Source organism: Ranitomeya imitator, chromosome 2 (assembly GCF_032444005.1).
Source record: "Ranitomeya imitator isolate aRanImi1 chromosome 2, aRanImi1.pri, whole genome shotgun sequence".
Lineage (NCBI taxonomy): Eukaryota > Metazoa > Chordata > Amphibia > Anura > Dendrobatidae > Ranitomeya > Ranitomeya imitator.
Window position 1 is genome coordinate 812,551,057 of NC_091283.1, and position 18,335 is coordinate 812,569,391.

The window sequence follows — 18,335 nt, forward strand, 5'->3', positions numbered from 1 at the left end:
GGACCATTAGCTACTTGTGTAAATGTGGCAAATTTTGTCACACACCATAAGCATAATGAAGCCTAGTTATCATGAAATTGGATCAGATTTTTGCAAAGACTGGGATTTAGAAGTTACCGCCACTCTTGTAATCTGTGAGACCCAGTGATTCCTGATAAACCATACCGAATTATAATGAAGGTTTTGCTTCTTCTTTTTTTTTTTGCATTGGGCTACGTTCACATTTGCATTTTTACAGACCATTTGTCTGTTCTGTTTTTTTGGAACAAAAGGCATTTAGGGTATGTGCACACGCTGCGGATTTTGCTGCGGATCCGCAGCGTTTCCGCAGCTGCGGATACGCAGCGGTTTCCCATGAGTTTACAGTACCATGTTAACCTATGGGAAACCAAATCCGCAGTGCACATGCTGCGGAAAAAAAGTACGGAAACGCAGCGGTTTATTTTCCTCAGCATGTCAATTCTTTGTGGGGATTCCGCTGCGGTTTTACACCTGCTCCAATAGAAAACTGCAGGTGTTAGGGTATGTGCACACGTATTCTGGAGGACTGTAGATTTTTCCGCAGCGGATTTGGAAAAACCACAGTGCTAAACCGCTGCGGTTTCTACTGCGGATTCTGCTGCGGCTTTACACCTGCAGTTTTCTATTGGAGCAGGTGTAAAACCGCAGCGGAATCCGCACACAGAATTGACATGCTGCGGAAAATAAACCGCTGCGTTTCCACGCGTTTTTTTCTGCATTATGTGCACTGCGGATTTCGTTTCCCATAGGTTAATGTGGCACCCCTAGGGGTATTTGCCACAAAAATAGTTACTGACAGTAAATACAAATACTAAAATAGCAAGACTGCACTACCACCTCCGGCCAGAAGGGGGAGCTCCAGAGACTCCCCTTGATCCATTCTGGTCTGAGAGGAGAAATGGCAGTTGGGCTAAGGAGCTGAAAGTGAGAGGTCATACAGCTGAATTTCTAACAGCCCTATGACGGTTTCCAGGCCCAAATCACCGGCCTGAGGAGAAGAGGGACAGAGAAAAAGGACATTGTGAGAACCGGGTAGCATTAACCACTACCCAGAACAGGCGCAAAGACGGATACCGGATCCGTGGCTGTATTCATTATATATAATACAGCAACCGGAAAACGTGAGGTGATATCAGCTTCACTAGGGCCGGACGCAGCAACAGACACAGAGTTCAGCGGTACTCCCGGAGGGGGTAAGCTGATAAAAGGACTCGGGTTGCCCGTCGAACCAGGACCCGGAGGGGACAGATTGGGCCGGCAGCCAGTTCACATACAGCAGCAGGGCCACATAGAAACTGCGTACAATAAGAGGCGAAGACCCCGGCAGGGTCAAAGTAACTCAGAGTTCCCATACAGACTCCGGTGACAGGACTGGTTGTAAATCCCTTTATGTTAAAGTAAACTGGTTAAACGTTTCAGTGCCTCAGTCTTTCATTTGGACAATAGCCATCTATCCAGGATCGGGATCATCACCGCTGGGAGAACCTGCTGCTGATCAAGTAAGTGCCTGTTCCCTCACGATACCCCTTACACTGTGCATTGCCTGAGACCACAGCACCGGGTCAAGCCACCCGTGACATCCCCCTCAAGAGACAGACCCCATTGGTCCGGTGCTGGGTACCCCGGTCTCCTGGGCATCACAATTGGCGTCACGAACAGTATCTAGCCAGCCCGTATACCGGGTATTGTGTGCCGTGATTGGAGCCCAAAACTGTGAAAACTTGGATGAAAAATCTTGAAAATTGACTTTATTAAAGAAAAAATTCATTCCCCATTGAAAACTATTGAAAGTGACTTTTCCCCATTGGTTATAATGGAGTAAAGATGGCCGCCATCCCCTGAGGTAATCACCTCATAACCGTTAGGCACGAGACTGTTAATTGAGCTACGCCATCACCTGAACCCCAGTCTGACTGAAAAACTTCAGAATCCGCCATTACAGAGCGCGCGGCGGGCGGGAGCAGCAGGGGGCGTGTCATTGTGGGCGGCATTAAGCTGAGCGCTCTGACGTCAGAGCAAGGGGAAACCAATCCTGCTGCACAGCGGAACGAATCTACACTATCCCGACGGAAGCGGAGGACCGGAAGAGTCCAGATTAACTAAGGGGGCACAGTATGTCGCAGCACGGAGACGCCGCAGCACCCGGCGACGCTAATGCAGCTGAAAGACAGAGTGTCGATAGAGAGTGCGGTAGCGCAGCGGTGTAAGGAGTGGCGCCCATCATGCCGGTACTGATGCCATATACCCCGGGTGGCCCATGGCTTCCAATGTATGAAGGTGAGCCTAATACCCTTGACGATTTCAGAGAAAAGATGCTGGCCCATTTTGACATGTTCCCCGTGGGTGAAGATCAGTGTGTTAGTCTCCTGATGATGCAGTTAAGTGGCCATGCTAAGCGAGAAGTCACAGCATGGGCAGCTGATCTGAAAGGCACTGTTGAACGCATATTTGCTGGATTAAAAGCTACATTTGAAACCACTGCCAGCAGCAAAGCTAAAGTACGATTCTTTAATTGCAAACAAAAAGTTAATGAGGGCGTGAGAGACTTTGCCTTAAACCTGCAGGAAGCCCTTAAATCACTTACACTGGCTGAACCCATTTTTAACACCGGAGCGGATAAACTGCTAAGAGATCAATTTATTGAGGGACTCTACACCCCTTCTCACCGGGGGCATGTGAGCATGCTTGTTTTTAAGAACCCTGAATTGACATTTGCCCAATTAAAGGAGAGCGCTATACGTCTCCAGCTGGCAGAGGCACCTCGGGATCAGGAGCCTGCGCAACCCATGGCAGAGGCTCCTCAACAACAGGGAGTGCCAGTGACATCAGCTATGTCCGGGGCAATTGCTAAGCCCCTGGGGCCCAGTACTAATGGGGCTCTTCAACAAAAGCTTGACTCTTTAACTGATGTTGTTGCTTCAATGGCTAAAACCATGCAGGAGATGAGAGGACCCAAGATGGAGTTGGCAAACCGTAGAGAAGATGTTCCATGGATGAGCCCCCGGAGATACCCGACATGGAGAGGACGACCCCGCGACCGCTACCAACCGGATGGACAGCCCATTTGCCGCCGTTGCCAGCAGCCAGGCCACTTTGCACGAGATTGTGATTTAAACGGGAATCCCCTGGGAATGCGGGCCGCTTCGCAGGAATGAACTTTCAAGGCCCAACACCCTGGCACGACAGGTACATCGGAGGACGACCCATTATCCCTATCGTGCTGGATGGAATGCCCCTCAACGCTTTGCTGGACACAGGTTCCCAGATTTCATCTATACCGTATATCCTTTATAAGAGGTACTGGGCTGATGCAGATATTGATAAAGGGCCCTCTGATGTTGAACTAGATATATGGGCCAGTAATGGTAAGTTGGTACCGAAACTAGGATTCAGGGAGATGACCATAAAGATTGGTAAAGTAGAATTGAAGAAACAGGGTATAATTGTTGTTGATGTTGACCGGCGGAACTGTGAACCAACTGTATTGATAGGAATGAATGTGTTAGAGAACTGCTTTTCCGAAGTCATTTCTGTCTTACAGCAAATTGCTGAAACTGCCCAATCCTGCCAGCAGAGAGTTCTCCGGAGGGAAATAAAAGTATTGATGTTAAGGCAACAGGTAGAAGTTGCAGGTGGAGAAATCGGCAGTGTGAGGGTAAGTGATCCAACGTCTATTGTAATCCCACCAAAAACAGAAATGCTGGTATGGTGTAGAGCAGCCATTGGTACTAAGGGACGAGATTATCAAACCTTAACAGAACCAGTGTACACCGACAGCAGGCCCACTATACTCACAGCACGAGGGATAGTCGAGGTACACCGAGGACGGGTGCCGGTACGACTTTTGAACTGTGGAGAGGAAGAGGTCACTTTGCCAAGGTATGCTACAATGGCAAAGCTATATACTGTTGACAACAATGCCATCACAACCATTGAGCCCTTAGAACCAACCTGTCAGGTGGAAGGCAATGGCTCAGATGGAGAAATGGAGGATTGGTGCCAACAGCTACACGTGGGCATAAATTCAACACCTACCCATCAAAAACAAGGGGTGTATAGGCTAGTGACGGAATATGAACAAGTCTTCAGTAAACACCCATTGGACTTCGGACGGATAGAAGGGGTAGAACACACAATCCCCACCGGTGACCATCCCCCAATAAAAGAAAGATATAGACCCATACCGCCCGCTCACTATCAATGTGCAAAAGATATGCTGAGGGAGATGAAACAGGCCGGGGTAATAAGAGACAGCTGTAGCCCCTGGGTGGCCCCTCTAGTGATTGTCAAAAAAAAGACGGAACCATGAGAATGTGCGTAGACTACCGGCAGATTAATAACATCACCCATAAAGACGCCTACCCCTTGCCTAGGATAGAAGAGTCCTTGACCGCTTTGAAATCTGCTAATTATTTTTCCACCTTAGACTTAACAAGCGGGTATTGGCAAGTCCCTGTGGCTGAGAGAGATAAGGAAAAGACGGCATTCACCACACCAATGGGTCTAAGTGAATTTAATCGCATGCCGTTCGGACTCTGCAATGCATCCGGTACCTTCCAGCGGCTGATGGAATGCTGCCTCGGACACAAGAACTTCGAGACCGTCCTCCTGTACCTAGATGATGTGATCATCTACTCAAAGACTTACGAACAACACTTAAAAGACCTGGCAGAAGTGTTCGAAGCCTTATCCAGGTATGGCATGAAAATCAAGCCATCCAAATGTCACCTTCTCAAGCCAAAGGTACAGTACCTGGGACACATTGTGAGTTCGGAGGGAGTAGCACCGGATCCCGAGAAAATAACCGCCATAAGGGATTGGCCGAGACCTACCAGCGCAAAAGAAGTGAGGCAATTCCTGGGATTGGTGGGTTACTATCGCAGATTTATAAAAGGATTTACCAAGTTGGCAGCACTATTGCAAGACGCCTTGGTAGGGCAGACGAAGAAACCTACAAACCGAAACCCTCCTTTCCAGTGGAACGACGAAAGGGAAGACTCCTTTGAACAACTAAAGAAGGCACTAACCGGAGAGGAGGTTCTGGCATACCCAGATTACCATCAGCCTTTCATCCTCTACACCGATGCCAGCAATGTGGGACTAGGAGCGGTGCTGTCACAAAAGCAAGAAGGTCGGGAGAAAGTCATCGCCTTTGCAAGTAGAAAGCTCCGGCCTACTGAAAGAAATCCAGAAAATTATAGCTCCTTCAAATTGGAACTACTGGCAGTAGTTTGGGCTGTGACTGAACGTTTCAAACACTATCTGGCCGCTGCAGAATTTATTGTCTATACTGACAACAATCCGTTGACCCACCTGGACACAGCCAAATGAGGTGTGTTAGAACAGCGATGGATAGCCCGGTTATCTAATTACAACTTCAAGATCAAGTATCGAGCAGGTCGCAAGAATGGAAATGCCGATGCCCTATCCCGGATGCCACACTTGAGAGATGTAGAAGAAGAAACGGGGGAGCTTGAAGAAATTGAACTACCAGCCTTCCATCATCCCAAGGCGAAACATCATCAGTCAAGTACCTATCAGAAACAACAAGAGGTGAATTTTAATCCGTTAGCACACCATAGATGGGCTGACACCCAAGACAGCAATCCGGCTGTGAAGTTGGTGAAGGAACTGTTAACTGAGCAAAGTGCATATCCCGATGAGGATGCCCCAGAAGAGATGCATCATGGAAAGAGAGAGGCAAAATGTTCCTGTATCAAGGGAAGCTCTATAGAAGGTACACCAATCCGAAAACACATGAATTGGTTTGGCAGATTATCGTGCCTAAACAAGACGTCAAGATGGTCCTCGAAGCTTACCATAATGGTGCTGGTCACTTTGGTTGGAAAAAGTTAGAAGTACTTCTAAGAGAAAGATTTTATTGGGTCGGGATGAGAAAATCAATCGAACAGTGGTGTAGAAATTGTGGCCCGTGCAACCTCAGAAGAAACGATTAAAAGAACCAAAGAGCACCACTGCAGCCCATAATCACCAAACAACCACTTGAACTTGTAGCCATAGACCACGTGAAGTTAATACCAAGCCGGTCCGGCTATGTCTATGCCTTGACCATCGTGGACCATTATTCACGCTTCTTGGTAGTAGTACCCGTAAAAGATCTGACAGCAAAAACAGCAGCCAAAGCGTTCCAAACGTTCTTTTGTAGACCCCATGGCTATCCGGAACAGGTTCTCACCGACCAAGGTACAGTCTTTGAATCAGAGATCTTCAGAGAATTCTGTAATATGTATGGTTGCAAAAAGATCAGGACGACGGCCTATCATCCACAAACAAACGGCTTATGCGAGAAGATGAACCATATTGTAGTAGACCTATTAAAGACTTTACCAGAGACAGAAAGGAATCAATGGCCAGAGAAATTGCCTGACTTGGTGGATCTGTATAATCATGTCCCGGTGAGCTCCACCAACTGCACCCCAGCTTATCTTATGCGTGCAAGACCCGGCCAATTACCAATCGATCTAGAAATGGGAATTCTGAAACCAGACGCAGAAGTTCAAGACTCCAATTGGGATATCATACGGCAAAAGCAGTATCGCCAAGTGCAAGAGAGTGTGGAAAGAAGCCTTCAGCAAACTAGAGAAAGACAAGAGCGAACTTTCAACCAGAATGCTCTAGCGACCCCATTAAGACCGGGTGACCAAGTGCTCAAGAGAAATCGTCGAACCAATAAACTGGACAATCAGTGGGAAGCCGTACCCTACACAGTTTTACCAACAAGAGTGGATAATCCTAAAATGTGTCTCATTAGCAAAAACGGAGGCTTAACATCTGTACTAGTGTCAAGAGACAATCTTAAATTATGCCCGGAAGCATTGAAAGAGCCAGACGTTGTCCAGCCAGAACCAGAAGTTATTCAACCCATACAGGTTCAACCAGTGAAGGAAAAAGAAGAGGAAGTGTATCACACCTGTATAGGAGACTTTCCCAAAACCCTACTAACATACCATGGTGCAGTAGTGGTTCCCATGGTGGCCTTTTATCCAACACCGAACCCAATACCAAAAGTCCCAAGACAGGAAGAGGCTGACCCCGTACTACAGGAGGTTCCAGGCCAGGAAGAACAGATTCCTGAAAAGAGTAATCCCATTCACGGTGAACTTGCCAACTCCATAGTTATGGAATTATCTTTAGCAGAGCGGGCAGATACTACATCCGCAGTAGACAGTAGTACACCACATGAAGAGATACCGTTATTACGTAGATCACAGCGTAGTACCCAGGGTCAATTACCGGCCAGGTATGCAGATTACCAACTATAAAGCTCATAATGTGAATTGTATATATGTTATGCCGTATATAGTTAAACAGAAAATGTAGTATAGTCATTGCTATCAGTCTGCAACGTTTAAGCCCAGTGCCTACAGAGACTTGTCTGTATGAACTTATTGCATATTCTTGAACTTGTTATCAGCCCGGAGGCACTAAATCAAAGCTCCGGAAAGACTGCTTTTTGAACTTTGCTTTTTGCTCTTTTTGAACTTTCTTTAGACTTTATATTGAGTACCTTCAAGGGTAGAACTGTATTAATGGACGCTATTTGAAGTGACTTTTTACAGAACTCTATTTTTGTTTCCTTGAGTGGTTTTTGTAACTTTTCATTTTTAAGACTCTGTACATATTAATTGTTATTTCAAAATGTTATCGTCCCACAGTCCCGGAGTACTGTTCTTAACTAAGGGGGAATGTGGCACCCCTAGGGGTATTTGCCACAAAAATAGTTACTGACAGTAAATACAAATACTAAAATAGCAAGACTGCACTACCACCTCCGGCCAGAAGGGGGAGCTCCAGAGACTCCCCTTGATCCATTCTGGTCTGAGAGGAGAAATGGCAGTTGGGCTAAGGAGCTGAAAGTGAGAGGTCATACAGCTGAATTTCTAACAGCCCTATGACGGTTTCCAGGCCCAAATCACCGGCCTGAGGAGAAGAGGGACAGAGAAAAAGGACATTGTGAGAACCGGGTAGCATTAACCACTACCCAGAACAGGCGCAAAGACGGATACCGGATCCGTGGCTGTATTCATTATATATAATACAGCAACCGGAAAACGTGAGGTGATATCAGCTTCACTAGGGCCGGACGCAGCAACAGACACAGAGTTCAGCGGTACTCCCGGAGGGGGTAAGCTGATAAAAGGACTCGGGTTGCCCGTCGAACCAGGACCTGGAGGGGACAGATTGGGCCGGCAGCCAGTTCACATACAGCAGCAGGGCCACATAGAAACTGCGTACAATAAGAGGCGAAGACCCCGGCAGGGTCAAAGTAACTCAGAGTTCCCATACAGACTCCGGTGACAGGACTGGTTGTAAATCCCTTCATGTTGAAGTAAACTGGTTAAACGTTTCAGTGCCTCAGTCTTTCATTTGGACAATAGCCATCTATCCAGGATCAGGATCGTCACCGCTGGGAGAACCTGCTGCTGATCAAGTAAGTGCCTGTTCCTCACGATACCCCTTACACTGTGCATTGCCTGAGACCACAGCACCGGGTCAAGCCACCCGTGACATCCCCCTCAAGAGACAGACCCCATTGGTCCGGTGCTGGGTACCCCGGTCTCCTGGGCATCACATTAACATGGTACTGTAAACTCATGGGACACCGCTGCGGATCCGCAGCCGCGGAAACGCTGCGGATCCGCAGCAAAATCCGCAGTGTGTGCACATACCCTGAAGCCAGGGCTGGACTGGCCATTGGGCAATTCTGGCAAATGCCAGAAGGGCCTGTCTGGTCATGGGCTGCCTTGTCTGCTACATTGTTAGCAGAATCAGTGTTCTCAAGACTCCCATACTGTTAAGAGTTGTGATGGAGCACAAAGTCGCTGACTCCGTCACTTACCCCAGCAGGTCACAGGTATCATTAGAAATATTGGTCTTGTAGTAAATCTTGCTTTCCTCCATCCACGATAATGTTAATAATATAACCCCATCTGTTGCTTGGAAATGGGACAATATGGGCCTGTGTGATTGCAAATGCCAGGGCTGAATTTTAGTCCCAGTCTGTACCTGCCTGAAGCCGCAGTGGAATCCGCAGTAGAAACCGCGATAAATCCGCAGGAAAAAACGCAGCAGTTTTGCACTGCGGTTTGTCCAAATCTGCTGCGGAAAAATCTGCAGTCCTCCAGAATATGTGTGCACATACCCTAAGTGAAAAAAAGCATCCATTGCATAACTGGCGCAAACGGAAGTAAGGGGAGCCACATGATTATTATGGGGCCCATTTGGTTCCGTTGTGTGAGTTATGATGCGCTTTTTCTTCCGAAAGTTAACAGAACGATGTAATGTGTAAAGGCCTGAAATGTCAATAAGGTCCATGTGACCAGAGACTAATCATCTATTTAACTTTCAATAAGTTGCAAGGTCGATGTCATTATACTGTATTTCCACAAGTATGGAAGATAGGTAACCATCCGTTTAAGTATCTTCCTAGATCGGTGCCCCCCCCCCCCCCCCCCTTAGGGCATTGCGAGACACGGTGTCTACTATACATGCCACAGCAAGGTGCTTGGAGTCCAACGGACCCCGCGCCACTAGTAGTGTAGTACTTTTTTGGTAGCCCAAGTCTTGTCAAAGGTCGATGTGATTATATTTCCGCAAATATGGAAGGTAGGTAACCGTTAATTTTGGTAGTTTCCTAGCTGGGCCAACCATCCCTCCTTAGTGCATCGTAAGACACGGCGTCGACTATAATTGCCACAGCAAGGTGCTTGGAGTCCAACAGACCCCGTGCTACTAGTAGTGTAGTACTTTTTTTGGTAGCCCAAATCCTGTCAAAGGTCGATGTCATTTGTGTGTGACCTTTAGTGACTGAAAAACCAAAACCAACAGTGATAAATGGAGAAATGTATGTACAATGAGCTTGATAAGAAAAAAAACTCTTCTTTAATATATCTCGTTTATTTATCGATACAAAAACCGTTGCGTAAGTACTTTGACACAACTAACTGAAGATTAAAAGCTGGTCCTTATCGGAAACCCTCTCCATAGATATCCAGAATATTTATGTTTTTAATTTCACCATTTGTCATTTTGGCATATTGTATCAATGATATTGCTTGGTGCTGTAGTTAATATTACCAGTCCACGACCATTAAGCTTCACAGTATGACGAAATTACATTTTACCCAGTTGGGTGCATTGCAATGCTTTGGCTAAGGCCGTGGCTGAATGCAGTGAGCAGATTTACCAATTTTTCATATACCAGTTTCCTGCTATAAATACATTAAAAAAATAGTACACATGCCGTATGTCATTCATTTGACTGCTGCAACCAATTGTTATCTTATTAGTCACGAACTTTACATCCCAATACTAAACAAATTTTATAAAAGGTCTTTGAAGTATCGTTTCTCCTTGCGGAGAGTGACATGATAAGCATGTCGAGGTGAGAAGACTTAAAGTCGCAATGCTCCTCTGGGAAATATGCAAGAGATAATTTGCATATTTCCCAGAGGAGCATTGCGGCTTTAAGTCTCCTCACCTCGACATGCTTATCATGTCACTCTCCGCAAGGAGAAACGATACTTCTTGGATCCCGGTCAGACGCCTCTCAATCAGCCAAACCAGATCTCCGCTTTGCACTGACGAGGGGCAGTGCCCCGAAACACAGTGTCTGCAAATTGAGATTCTGGTTTGGCTTTTATCCTAAGTCATGTGACAAGGCTTGTTAGAGGGTCGACATTGACTGTTAGGGTTGCTACTTCCAATAGGTGGCACTAGAGTTCTAGTCCTCTTCCTCTCTGAAGAGACAATTTGCATATTTCCCAGAGGAGAATTGCGGCTTTAAGTCTCCTCACCTCGTCATGCTTATCATGTCACTCTCCGCAAGGAGAAACGATACTTCTTGGATCCCGGTCAGACGCCTCTCAATCAGCCAAACCAGATCTCCGCTTTGCACTGATGAGGGGCAGTAACCCGAAACACAGTGTCTGCAAATTGAGATTCTGGTTTGGCTATTATCCTAAGTTATGTGACAAGGCTCGTTAAAGGGTCGACATTGACTGTTAGGATTGCTACTTCCAATAGGTGGCACTAGAGTTCTAGTCCTCTTCCTCTCTGAAGAGACAATTTGCATAAAAGGTCTTTAAAAGGATCCGTTGCTTCAGAATTGCAGTCCACAAATTGGTTAATATCTCATCAACAATTTGACCTGGTATTGTTTTTAGCCCATGGTACAGTCTTCAACAAGGAGCTTGGCACTCAATAAATGGTGGTACCGATTGTACACCAGCATTAATAAGTCTCCCTATCTATGCAATACAGGGGTCAGTCATAGTGATGAGTGAACGTGCTCAGATAAGGTGTTACCCATGCATGCTCGAGTGCTAACCAAGTGTTTTCAGTGTGCTCGAAAAATATGTTCAAGTCCCCGCGGCTGCATGCAGGGTCGGCATCAGCACCCAGCACACCCGGTCAAGTGCCGGGGCCCTAGCAAGACGGGGGGCCCATTTTGACAAGTGTGACCAACTTTTTACTATTGATGCTGCCTATGCAGCATCAATAGTTAAAATATATAATGTTAAAAATAATTTAAAAAAATTAAAAATTATTATTATTATTATTTATTGTTATAGCGCCATTTATTCCATGGTGCTTTACATGTGAGGAGGGGTATACATAATAAAAACAAGTACAATAATCTTAAACAATACAAGTCATAACTGGTACAGGAGGAATGAGGAGATCGTGCTATTCTCACCTTCCAGCGTCCCCTGCAGCCTTCCCGCTCCTCGAAATGCTCCCGGCAGCTCCCGTTCCCAGTAATGCCTTGCAAAATGACTCCAGATGACGTAGAATCACGCGAGACCCTACGTCATCACAGGTCATTGTCGCAAAGCATCACTGGGAACGGGAGCTGCCGGGAGCGTCGCTAACTCCTGGGCTGGATCCGGCGGCTGCCAGAAGGTGAGTATATATATAGTACAGACCAAAAGTTTGGACACACCTTCTCATTTAAAGATTTTTCTGTATTTTCATGACTATCAAAATTGTACATTCACACTGAAGGCATCAAAACTATGAATTAACACATGTGGAATTATATACAGTTAGGGCCAGAAATATTTGGACAGTGACACAAGTTTTGTTATTTTAGCTGTTTACAAAAACATGTTCAGAAATACAATTATATATATAATATGGGCTGAAAGTGCACACTCCCAGCTGCAATATGATAGTTTCCACATCCAAATCGGAGAAAGGGTTTAGGAATCATAGCTCTGTAATGCATAGCGTCCTCTTTTTCAAGGGACCAAAAGTAATTGGACAATGGACTCTAAGGGCTGCAATTAACTCTGAAGGCGTCTCCCTCGTTAACCTGTAATCAATGAAGTAGTTAAAAGGTCAGGGGTGGATTCCAGGTGTGTGGTTTTGCATTTGGAAGCTGTTGCTGTGAGCAGACAACATGCGGTCAAAGGAACTCTCAATTGAGGTGAAGCAGAACATCCTGAGGCTGAAAAAAAAGAAAAAATCCATCAGAGAGATAGCAGACATGCTTGGAGTAGCAAAATCAACAGTTGGGTACATTCTGAGAAAAAAGGAATTGACTGGTGAGCTTGGGAACTCAAAAAGACCTGGGCGTCCACGGATGACAACAGTGGTGGATGATCGCCGCATACTTAATTTGGTGAAGAAGAACCCGTTCACAACATCAACTGAAGTCCAGAACACTCTCAGTGAAGTAGGTGTATCTGTCTCTAAGTCAACAGTAAAGAGAAGACTCCATGACAGTAAATACAAAGGGTTCACATCTAGATGCAAACCATTCATCAATACCAAAAATAGACAGGCCAGAGTTAAATTTGCAGAAAAACACCTCAAGAAGCCAGCTCAGTTCTGGAAAAGTATTCTATGGACAGATGAGACAAAGATCAACCTGTACCAGAATGATGGGAAGAAAAAAGTTTGGAGAAGAAAGGGAACGGCACATGATCCAAGGCACACCACATCCTCTGTAAAACATGGTGGAGGCAACGTGATGGCATGGGCATGCATGGCTTTCAATGGCACTGGGTCACTTGTGTTTATTGATGACATAAGAGCAGACAAGAGTAGCCGGATGAATTCTGAAGTGTACCGGGATATACTTTCAGCCCAGATTCAGCCAAATGCTGCAAAGTTGATTGGACGGCGCTTCATAGTACAGATGGACAATGACCCCAAGCATACATCCAAAGCTACTCAGGAGTTCATGAGTGCCAAAAAGTGGAACATTCTGCAATGGCCAAGTCAATCTCCAGATCTAAACCCAATTGAGCATCCATTTCACTTGCTCAAATCCAGACTTAAGACGGAAAGACCCACAAACAAGCAAGACCTGAAGGCTGCGGCTGTAAAGGCCTGGCAAAGCATTAAGAAGGAGGAAACCCAGCGTTTGGTGATGTCCATGGGTTCCAGACTTAAGGCAGTGATTGCCTCCAAAGGATTTGCAAAAAAATATTGAATATAAAAATATTTTGTTTGGGTTATGTTTATTTGTCCAATTACTTTTGACCTCCTAAAATGTGGAGTGTTTGTAAAGAAATGTGTACAATTCCTACATTTTCTATCAGATATTTTTGTTCAACCCTTCAAATTAAACGTTACAATCTGCACTAGAATTCTGTTGTAGAGGCTTCATTTCAAATCCAATGTGGTGGCATGCAGAGCCCAACTCGCGAAAATTGTGTCACTGTCCAAATATTTCTGGCCCTAACTGTACTTAACAAAAACGTGTAAAACAACTGAAAATATGTCTTATATTCTAGGTTCTTCAAAGTAGCACACCAAAGACACTCTGTTAGAGGATGCCCCACTGCAAAGGTCAAAATTGGACCAACCAAGACTGGAAACACTCACCCCAAGGGCATTATAGTAGCGCCATGTCCGCCTCTTATCAGTATGTCCTTTATCGTCACTCTTTAATTTATCTTCCAAACACAGTCAAAACTTGAATGAGCGTTTTCCAAATAAAGTATGTAAAATAGTTAGTAAAGTAACATAAAATTGTTCCTGAAGCGAGAAATCAGTATTTGCTTATCATATCTGGCAACACTTCAGACTCTTTCACTTATGGCACGTAAGAACCTGAGCAATGCTGAAGGGTTTCCAGGTGTGGTATATGATGCATGAGCGTCAGAGGACACTAGAGTCCCCGTGTGACTAGACGCTTTGTAAATATGATAGTCGTCTTCTCCAGCTGTAGACTGCGGCACGGGATACCACTACACTCTTTATCTCACCACCAAAAATCGTTGTGCTATTGCTATCAATAGAAACATAACAAGTAGCTCGAGTAGCGATTTTTAATTTTTGGGGGTTTTGCAAAATTCTGTGTTTTCAGAGAGATATTAAGGAAAAATATCTACATTTTCCAAGCATAAAGTAGTAAAAAAATTACTTCCAAATATGCTGTAATGATCAGGGTCACAGGGGGTAAGACAGTGACTGGGTCCAGAGGGTTAGTGTGCCCTATTGCATGGTGCATCATGATCAAGCTGGCAGCACAAGCAGATCAGCATATCAGCACTGTACATGCAAGCATACATTTGTTAATTCCTCACACCTCAGACTGCAGGGATAAGTGGAGGCAGCACTGGAGCGGAACAGGTGTCATCGCTTACTCCCTTCATTTGCATTAATAGAAAAGAGGAGGAAGGTTTGTGCAGTGGGATCAATGCGGAATTGCAACCCGGGTGTCACAATTCCACCTTTTAGTGTGTCTAGACGCAGTGAATTACTGTCTGCCGTCCAATTTAGAGCAGCGGCATGCTGAGTTGTCGGAGTAGGGTGTTGCCTGAGCTTCATCCAGGTTTCTCCTGTTCGGATTATTACCTGGCTATTTAGCCAGCTCTCAAGTGCCAATTGTAGCTTCTTGCTCACTGATGTATATTTGCCTTGTTTCACTGTGCTCTTTGTCTATGACATACCATCTTGGCTTTTGACCCCGGGCTGTGACCTGACTATTCTTTTGTATCACCCCTTTGTCTATGATATACCCTCTTGCCTTTCGACCCCTGGACTGTGACCTTACTATTCTTTTGTCTCACCCCTTTGTCTATAATGTACCCTCCTGGCTTCTGACATTGGACCTTTTGATTACCCAGCCTCTCAGCTTGTCCATGAGTAGTGACTAGCATCACAGCAGAGAAGCACTCATCTCAGTGAGCAGCTTCTTCTCACATGCCTTATCTGTCCACAGGTGGAGGACCCATCATAGTAATGGGGTGATGGAAAAAGAAGTGGGATGACAAGGCAGCTAATGTTCAAGAAGCTTAGAGGCCATCATGTTCCCCAAATGTTTCCACTTTATGAGCATCATTAAGCTGCATGAAAGCGAATTGCAAAAAATCCACATTTTTGCAAATGCAGCTTTTTGCAAAATTTGAATAGAGCTCAATTCCACTCAAATATATTCACTCATCTCCTGATAATTCTCTGCTCCCCCTTCCCTTCCCCAGTGTTAGAAAAAAACAGGAAAAAGATTGTTGTAGACAGATATGCATGGAGAGAGGAGACACTATCTCACGGAACGCAGAGAAAACAGGCTGTAGACAAGGAAGATGTCACATGGAGAGCAAATAGGTGCAGGATAGAAGCTGTGCTCATACTTGAAAGCAAGACTCACACAGACTTCACACTCACATGCAGCCTGTATTACTGGGAGAGATACTCCCACAAGAAAAATATCTGGAACTTAAATCAAGCTGAAAAACTGTATATCAGGGAAAGGGGGGTCTGAATAAAAGTGAAGGAATCAGGATTGCAGCCTTAAACTTCATATAATTTTATTAACTAAAAGCAATCACTAACATGTAAAAATATTTTTTTCCATATCATAGATGTCGCTGTCGATGACAGGACATCACAGCACAGCAATGCAGTACCAGGAAAACTCTTTTATCATGAATATAGGAACTTGTATATTGATGATTTGCATCTCTAAAATGTTTTGAAATCTTCTTAGAGCTAAATCCAAATTTAATCTCATTTCTAGCAGTCAATCTGCTCATTGTGTTAAATCTTAAGAGATATATAAAGTGTTATCTACTGAAAAAAATACACCGAGGTGTGAAAGGAATGACAAGGTGCAAAACTGAAAAAAAAACAGAGCGGCTCGGGGAACAGATGCATTCTGCTTTTAATCAGCAACGTATGCTAATCTCTGCTCATTTGTTTTCTTCATTCATGTTATGAGCGATATTGCACAATATTATGCTGGATAAATAGAGCATAATAGGTATAAAGAATAACATCACACTCTTCTGACATATGCCCTATATCGGGGCTTATTATTCTAGGTCCTGCTTAGCTCTATACTGCAGTATTCCAGGCTGGATTACAGTCATTAGACTCTGAATATAACTCCACTTCACACAGATATATTGTGTAATACATAGAAACAAAGGTACTCTGCCTACCTGTGCATGTCTGCGCCTGGTCTCTGCCGTGACCCAATATCTATCTTTGACATCCTCACCCATGACCTTTTACGTCCAGCTCTGAGAACTGTGTGCTGTCGGAATATTAAGTCGGATTGGCATTCAGTTGCTACTTGTACTTTATGAGTTTGCCTCACCATCCACGTTACTAGGCTTGCTAATCTTCTCTTCAACAAAGTCCTGCTTATTTATTAACTATCTGCATTTACCTCAGAGTTCAAACCTAGGTTAACCATTTGTCTGCTTACTATGTTGTAAGTATAACTAATTCTTCTCCACTGTTAGTAGGTGCTCTTCACACTTCTACTCTTCTTAAATGGAGTGTTTTCATGTTTGCAATTAAGTATCTAGTTTGCCTATTTATTATTGCTGAGGTTAACCGTTTGTCTGCTGTAAGCCTAACTGATTCTTCCATGCTAATTTTGGTGCTTTTCACACTAGAACTCTGCTGCAGCAATGTGTTATCATCTCTGCAATCAGTTATCTAGTTTGGCTTTTTAACATTGCTGCAGTTAACCATTTCTCTGCTGTAAGCATAATGAATTATTGTCATCTACTTCTGGTGCTTTTCACACTAGAAGTCTGCTGCATCTGTGTGTTATTGCCTCTATAAACAAGTATCTTGCTTGCATGTTCAGTGCTGCTGTCTGTGGTTAAGCAATTGCATCAGGTCTCAGTCACTGACTATCTGTCTGCTACTGCATATAGTTCTGCCATTAACCATTTGTCTGCTTCAAGGCTTCAAGTCCTGGATCAATCAAAAATATACAATTCTTGTCTATATTCTCACATTTTTTCGAACTCTATCTGTCGCTGTTTCCTACTATACTTGTCTGCCTCCCATCCTGCATATGCCGATGCCCTGATACTCACTGATCCACATCCTGTCTTGCCCTGCTGCTAAATCGCCTTCCATAATGCTGTAAGGAGGTGGCAGATATCCTCGGTGTTCCCTTTCTCCTTCATGCTGGTCTCGTGCACTTTATGCGGTACACGGATGGTCGACCTGGATGATAACATGTTAATGTTTCGCTGTTGTTTAATAATGCTATGTACCACTTATGCCTTATGTTGTTATAAGGCATTGTTATAAGGCTTGTTATACACTGTCAAATGTGGTGTGTCTGCCATGTATGTTTGTTGTGCTGTGTTTGTTATGCACATGCTAGAGGCAGGGACAGAAGGGGTGAATTTAGGGGGCTGGAGTTGCAGCCTCAAGGGAGCAGGAAGCTCATTCTTCCTGGTCAGAGCCCAAGCAGGGTGTCTGGGGCATAGGTGTGTCTCCGCTTGGGACAGAAGGAGCCCCCGTCTCGGGCATATGTGTCCCCGTCTGGGACAGAAGAGACCCCTGTCTGGGACATAAGTGTGTTCCCGTTTCAAACAGCGAGAACCCCCGTTTGGGGTATATGTAGATATCCATCTGGGTCAGAAGTAATCCCCGGCTGTGGACTTCAAACTGCCAAGGACTGCCAGGCAGTGGAACATGGCACAATGTCTGTGTTGGTGCCCCACCAGAGACTTTGGCTCCAGAGAGCTTGCTGAGAGTCATGGACTTTGCTGCTGCAGCCGTTGCTGTGTCTAGGGACAGAATAGGAATCATTCATCTCTTGTTCATTTCTACACCTTTATTATTAAAATACAAGTTGCCACTGTTGGGCCCTATACAGTGTGAAGCTTGGTTCATCCGGAGGATGTAGTCCCATTGTGGAAAACAGCAGAAGTCTGAGGTAACCCACTGTGACCCAGGGCTGGGATTAGAACTGATATTTTCTGTGCAAGGGGCCGGGGTGCTTCTGGACTGTTGCTTTGAGAGACTCGGTCATGACTACCACCCCGTGCCACCTTGTTACAATGCTCACCTTGACAAATGGATTA

At 45.0% G+C, this 18,335-nt stretch overlaps 1 protein-coding gene across 1 annotated transcript in view; it reads right to left on the minus strand.

The window, feature by feature from the left end:
* Positions 1-18,335, minus strand: part of CPXM2 (carboxypeptidase X, M14 family member 2) — a 110,411-nt gene that overhangs the window by 44,327 nt on the left and 47,749 nt on the right. The gene's annotated exons all lie outside the window — the stretch shown is intronic.